Here is a 7,651-nt window from a genome sequence, read left to right on the forward strand (position 1 = left end):
ACCCTGGCCTGAACAAATAATTAAAGAAAACACAAAATACTAAGACCAAGGCGTGACAACAATGTCCACTACTCCAACAATTAATCCACAGATAAAAGGGTCAACCGAGTTTGTTTCAAGTAATCTCTCCTCCTTCAGGCTTCTTCTTCGTTGAACCTTATATGGGGCTAGGCAACCAACTTTAAGGTGCATTACCACCACCAACTGGACTGGAGTGTGTACCTCAGTTCATCTTTCAATCACCCTTGTGGGTATATCGTCCTAAAAACCAATGAGGAGATGGGAGAGGCGGGACTTGCAGCGAGTCAGGCATCACAAACAGAACCAAGTTACATTTTATCACCTGGCAACGCAGAATCTCGTTGAGGCACGAGACGCGAGCTGTGTGGTCTGCATGTAACAAGAAAAGGCCCAGGGTGTGGACATGAAGCTAGAGTTAGGGTTATGGATAGGGTTGAAACAGAGTGTGGACATGAAGCTAGAGTTAGGGTTATGGATAGGGTTGAAACAGAGTGTGGACATGAAGCTAGAGTTAGGGTTATGGATAGGGTTGAAACAGAGTGTGGACATGAAGCTAGAGTTAGGGTTATGGATAGGGTTGAAACAGAGTGTGGACATGAAGCTAGAGTTAGGGTTATGGATAGGGTTGAAACAGAGTGTGGACATGAAGCTAGAGTTAGGGTTATGGATAGGGTTGAAACAGAGTGTGGACATGAAGCTAGAGTTAGGGTTATGGATAAGGGTTGAAACAGAGTGTGGACATGAAGCTAGAGTTAGGGTTATGGATAGGGTTGAAACAGAGTGTGGACATGAAGCTAGAGTTAGGGTTATGGATAGGGTTGAAACAGAGTGTGGACATGAAGCTAGAGTTAGGGTTATGGATAGGGTTGAAACAGAGTGTGGACATGAAGCTAGAGTTAGGGTTATGGATAGGGTTGAAACAGAGTGTGGACATGAAGCTAGAGTTAGGGTTATGGATAGGGTTGAAACAGAGTGTGGACATGAAGCTAGAGTTAGGGTTATGGATAGGGTTGAAGCAGGGTGTGGACATGAAGCTGGAGTTATGGTTATGGTTATGGTTAGGGTTAGTGTTGAAATAGGGTGTGGACATGAAGCTGGAGTTAGGGTTAGGGTTGAAACAGGGTGTGGATATGAATCTAGAGTTATGGTTAGTGTTGAAACAGGGTGTGGATATGAATCTAGAGTTATGGTTAGTGTTGAAACAGGGTGTCGACATGAAGCTGGAGTTAGCGTTGATGTTAGTGTTAGGGTTCAGAAGGGGTGTGGACATACAGTAAAACTAGGGTTAGGGTTAAGGTTAGGGTTAAGGTGATGGCTAAAATCAACATGTCACTTGTCTCTCATTGATGAAATGTAGGTCAGAACCAAGATATGTGCTACTCTACAGTGCTTACTGTTCTTTAACTCAAATCATTTCCTTCATTCCAAGTTTTTCAGGGAACCTTCTCTACGACCAGATGCTGTTTTGGTAATTGAAGAATATTTAATGATTGCCTAGAAACCGGACGAAACTGAATACCTAATATGATGCATTATAATAAGGCACACTTCTATTGTTCCCCCATTGAGAGCAGTGAATGGAGAGAGTGTGGGAAACCAAGGAAAACTCACTCACAGACTGCCTTTGGGACAATAGACTTCTGTACCCTGTATGATGAGGGGTGAGAAGGAATTTCACTAGTAAGGTTTCATCATTGAATTCTAGAAATTAATTATATCACAGATATAATGAATTATAAGGACTGCACAAGTGTTTTTTTTTATTATTACAGGGTGTAAGAGGAATTAGGTAACAGATCAGGAAATACATTATATTACACTTTATACAAACATGATTACATTGTAGTAGTCCTGTGTAACTCAGTAGGTAGAGCTTGGTGCTTGAAAAGCCAGGGTTGTGGGTTCAAGACCTACAGGTGATCAGTACAACAACAAAAAAAGTATGAAAATATATGCCTGGATAAGAGTGTCTGCTAAAATGTGAATGTTGTATCGAAGATTATAAATCTTATATCTAAAACGTAAATGCTTTCAATATCTTCAGTTTTCAGTCCAATCTTAACCATCTCCAATCTTGACCATCTCTGAATGGCCATATGCTGTACAAGTCTATATCATCTGTTAGTCAAAATATGTGTATTTACTACATTCCTAATTTATGTATGTCAGATGTATGTATTTTCTCCCCCAGGGGCTTAATGGGAACTGCTTGTATAGAGATAATAATAATATAATAATAATATATGCCATTTAGCAGACGCTTTTATCCAAAGCGACTTACAGTCATGTGTGCATACATTCTACGTATGGGTGGTCCCGGGGATCGAACCCACTACCCTGGCGTTACAAGCGCCATGCTCTACCAACTGAGCTACACAGGACCATGAATTAACATTTAACAAGGCACACTTCTGTTGTTAGGTGGAAGCTCTGTCAATGGGCAGAGTGTGGGAAAGCTCTGGAAAGCAGAGTCTCAGTCTAGTGTCATCATCAACATCAGTCCGACCAGCACCCGTCTGTCTGGGGAACACCCAGAGTCACTGGGGAATAGCCACACTTATAGAAGGGAATTAAACAATAGCTGAACACATCAGTTTCTCCAGGGTTTAACTCTTTCTTTCTCCTTCTCTTCTGTCCTCCTTTCGGGTGGAAGCTGGATCAAGGCACATGATATTAGATCTAAAACCAAATGTGTGTGCAACTGTGCATGAATGACTTAGAAATGTTCATTTTAATATTAAACTTCTGCAAGATGTAAATCTGAATGTAAACATGACTTAAATGTACATGTAAACATATAAAGCAATTTGAACATAAATGTACAAATAAAATACAAAATCATTGTGGTTCAAATTAAATAATGTAGAACTGAACACTGATAAAGTACAGTATATGTCTTGCAGCACACACTTAGCATAAAATCAAGTGTTGTAGTGTTTCCCTCCAGAATCCAGATGGTCTGTGATGTCATACTCTGTCTATAATACAACACAGAGCCAATAGCCGTCACTGAGGATCCACTGAGCAGCTTATGTAGTGCATTGATCACAGCACTCAGTGTGGGAAACTCAGATCAGCTATCTACTCACACTGACCAGTAGCCTCAAGACAGAGGAAACATCTGCTACCTCTAGACTCCAGAGTGCTTGACCATATAATCACTAATCTGACTTTCGAGACCTCATGATATTAATACAATATCGAACCTGTGAACTTAACCACAAGCTATATTTCTCTGCAAATAAACTTACTTTATATTTTCGAAAGACCTCATATTTGACTCAAAAAAATAAAAATTAAAAAAAGAATTTCAGCAGAACAGAAAATTATAAATATTTTTTTACTTTTCATCTATGAAAAAATGTAAACCTATACAATATATAATTTTTGTCAGCGGTCACATTCCTTGTTAGATAATGTGATGTGTTTAAACACTATACATTCAACAATGTCTTCATAGGTGGGGGCTAGGTTACACTGTACATTTCATGTAGAGGATCTGCGTCAGTCTCAAACGTGTAAGTCGTGATGATGAGTGTGTGCTCTCTCAGCATCATTGATCATAACGTCAGGCAGCAGATCTGAGGGTCACTGGTTTCCCAGATTCACACAACACTCTGAGTCTCTCTCCACCCCCCCCTCCCCACCATTCCACCTGTTCCATGAGACGTGACCATTGTCCCCCAGCAATAAGAACACTGAGCATGTGGCAGCTCCACATTCCTCATTGTCCTCCCAAGCTCACCCATTGGCTACAGACTGTGAGAAACTCCAACAAGCCCAAGACCCACACATTCATATGCAGATTATTGACTATATATATAGGAGAGATGAAGGCATTAGACATCAGATTCACTCTACATGGAGACCAGTACAGCACAGAGAACCAGCCATGGCACCTACAATCACTTCAGCTATGATCTACTCTAATGAGCACCTGAATCTGACAAGGTAAATTGAATAATCGAATTAAAGGAAATTCATCCAATTTGATTAATTATTTATTAGTTTCAATAATGCCCAATTTCAGCATAAGATCAGCTCTTCTTGTTGTTAACAAAGCCATTGATGGAGAAGTTACACAGATATCGTATCAACAACAGCATCGAGCAGCTCAAGTCTTTCCTGGGTCCAGAGATCCTCACCAGCAGTCGGACTCCAAGCTCCAGTTTTCTTGCTGAGACGACAGCAACAGAACCAGCCAGTTAGCTCCTCCTCCTGCTCAGCAGCTGTCAATCAGGGTTACTCCAGTTGTGTCCAAGAGATTGTGCACTTCCTGAACAAGGATGAGGTGAAGACACAGACCCAGAGAAGACTGCTGAGCCACTTCCAGAGCCTGCATCCATCCTCTGATAAGAAAAGGAGGGAGAGTGACCTGCCTTAGTTCAGCTCCCAGCCCAGTACAGCACCAGCAAAGAGAAGAGTCCAGTCCACACTGCTCTCTGGAGGCCCTGGTAGAGTCCTACAGACTGGAACTCCACTCTCAAACAAACTCAATGCACCATGTTAGTCTAACATTAATGTGATGGACAGTGATCAGAGATCTTCTTCATATTCTGCATATTTTATTTTAAAAGTCTTGCTGTTATTAAGACTTATTTTCTGTTGTACTGAACAAGTTGTAATGTTTTTCTAAGAACATGATCAAATTGATCAAATTGAATAATAACATTTATGTTTTGTAAAAACGTGTTGATATTGATCATATGTTCATTCATGATCAACATGATCAGCATCAACTTCTATGGTCCTCCATGAGAACCTTTACCGCAAAATAGGTGTTATATCATCAAACTGTTCGTGATTTTCTATGATCTGTTTTAAGGTGAAAAGGTATGAGTCAACAATGTTTTACAACAGTGATATATCATTATTGACATTGTATTGAGCATGTTCTGTGTCGCATGTATCAGTTATATATGTGATCATGTTCAACCTGAGCTACAACATCAATGGTCCTCCATGAGGACTTTGAACCCAAAATGTTGTTACAACCACTATTTTGTAATGATATGGTCATATTAACATTATATTGAGCATCTTCTGTGAGGTATATATCAGTATTAGTTAAACATTTGTTATTGATCAACTTGAGCTCCAGAATCACTGATTCTCCATGATGATTATTTACCCAAACTGGGAATTGTACCTGTTATCATCACTCTGTGATTAGAACTAATTGATTTGTTTAAAGATCAGACTTTAAGTGTGAAATTGTTGCTCACGCTGTTTGAATGATGTGGATATTGTAAAGGTGAGAAAATGTTTTATTTTAATGTGAAACCCTTGTTAGTTTAAACAATGTTGTCTTTTATAAAGACAGTTATTGTGTCTCCTATAGTCTGTTGGAGTATAATGTCTTGAAGATGTATCCACGTTTTTAATGTGATGTTTGATCACTTTATTTCTGTTGAAATATTTACCCTGAATGTGGGTATTCTAGTCGGTCTGAATAAATATACAAATCATCAAATGAAATGTTCTTCTCTGTTCCTTTATTATTGTCTTCACTGAGACGAGCTTCCAATACGGTTACATTACTGATTTATTCATTTCCATATGTAGAAGCAAAAAAGCCTACTTTGACCCAAGACTGTACACAATGATCTTGAATGCATTAGAATACATCACTGAATCTACATATTCCTTTATACCTCTAGGTGAAGCAAAATCTACCAAGTAAGGTAAAAATTCAAAAGATATTTATATCCATACATAACTACTTGACATTCATTGTTTTATTTGACATGTGAAATGAAATATAGAGAGATAATTCATCTTAATTATGAGTTTCCCAGGAGGCATGACTGTTTTTTCTTGTTGCTGATGTCCCTGTTTTACATGTATGTTCAATTACATTTTCATCATTTTTAGTCTGGTCCTGATATCAGTGATTCCAGGTGTTGGGCCAAAACTTGGTACTGTCATCTAAGTTCTCTAAAAGTTTAGAGCCGATGTGCCCCCCAAACTCAGTAGCTTACGTGATGTGTCACTCTATGCTGCAATGGATTATTTTTTTGTATATTCATTGCCAAAAACATCTGACGCCTCTTCCCGATAGCAAAATATGAACCATCTGGCATGTGAAGGATTCTCTACTCTACAATGTTTTTCTCCCTCCGCAGCAACTTCCCCCTCTGTGTGTGTGTGTGTGTGTGTGTGTGTGTGTGTGTGTGTGTGTGTGTGTGTGTGTGTGTGTGTGTGTGTGTGTGTGTGTGTGTGTGTGTGTGTGTGTGTGTGTGTGTGTGTGTGTGTGTGTGTGTGTGTGTGTGTGTGTGCGTGCGTGCGTGCGTGCGTGCGTGCGTGTGTGTGTGTGTGTGTGTGAAGTTGGGAGAGTTAGCTAGATGTTCATGACTATTTTAGTTTTGATAATTTTTTTATACAGCGTTAATGCCATACTTCTACATATTTGGTGAAAAGTCACGACAACCAAGCGACCACAGTACCTAAGTTCAACTCTGTCCACATATACGATTGTCAGAGTAGTGTACCACCATCTACATTGAGTCATTATCAGTTTCTATTCCTCTTTTGATTAGCAAAAAAAATTCTAAAAGTGTGTATTGTGAGTATGAACATGCAGAATCAGCCAGTGGTAGTGTTTCCCTCCAGAATCCAGATGGTCTGTGATGTCATACTCTGTCTATAATACAACACAGAGCCAAAAGCCGTCACTGAGGGTCCACTGAGCAGTTTTTGTAGTGCATTGATCACAGCACTCAGGACTCAGCACTCAAACTCAGATCAGTTCTCTACTCGGACCAGTAGCCCTAAGACAGAGGACACATTTGCTCCGGAATAGTGTGCTTGCCCAAATAACTACCATTGGTTTGACCAAATAACTATTTCTGAGTTTAGATTGATATAATATCGAAGCTAAAAACTTAAACACTAACTGAACTAATGAACAAGTTCTAAGTCTCAGGATGTCCACTTGCCTATACAATAAACAGGTAACTGGCAAAATAAAGGAAATATGAGTAAATGAGGGATACAAAGTGTATCGAAAGCAGGTGATACCACACAGGTTTGGAATTAACATCCCATCATGCTTCTGTGACGAAGACTGCTCAACTTGCTGGTGTTTCTAGATATGCCATGGGTGTTTCCCGATATATTTCACGATATGCCATGGGTGTTTCCCGATATGTTTCACGATATGCCATGGGAGTGTTTCACAATATGCCATGGGTGTTTCCTGATATATTTCACGAAATGCCATGGGTGTTTCACAATATGCCATGGGTGTTTCCCGATATATTTCACGAAATGCCATGGGTGTTTCACAATATGCCATGGGTGTTTCACAATATGCCATGGGTGTTTCACAATATGCCATGGGTGTTTCACAATATGCCATGGGTGTTTCCCGATATATTTCACGATATGCCATGGGTGTTTCACAATATGCCATGGGTGTTTCCCGATATGCCATGGGTGTTTCCTGATATATTTCACGATATGCCATGGGTGTTTCCCGATATGTTTCACGATATGCCATGGGTGTTTCCCGATATGTTTCACGATATGCCATGGGTGTTTCCCGATATGTTTCACGATATGCCATGGGTGTTTCCCGATATGTTTCACGATATGCCATGGGTGTGTCACGATATGTTTCACGATATGA

General features: G+C 39.9%; 1 pseudogene; it reads left to right on the forward strand.

The window, feature by feature from the left end:
- Positions 1-3,898: 3,898 nt before the first annotated feature.
- On the forward strand, positions 3,899-5,485 carry LOC124004338 (annotated as a pseudogene).
- The last annotated feature ends 2,166 nt before the right edge of the window (positions 5,486-7,651 follow it).

This window comes from Oncorhynchus gorbuscha, linkage group LG18, assembly GCF_021184085.1.
Source record: "Oncorhynchus gorbuscha isolate QuinsamMale2020 ecotype Even-year linkage group LG18, OgorEven_v1.0, whole genome shotgun sequence".
Classification (NCBI taxonomy): domain Eukaryota; kingdom Metazoa; phylum Chordata; class Actinopteri; order Salmoniformes; family Salmonidae; genus Oncorhynchus; species Oncorhynchus gorbuscha.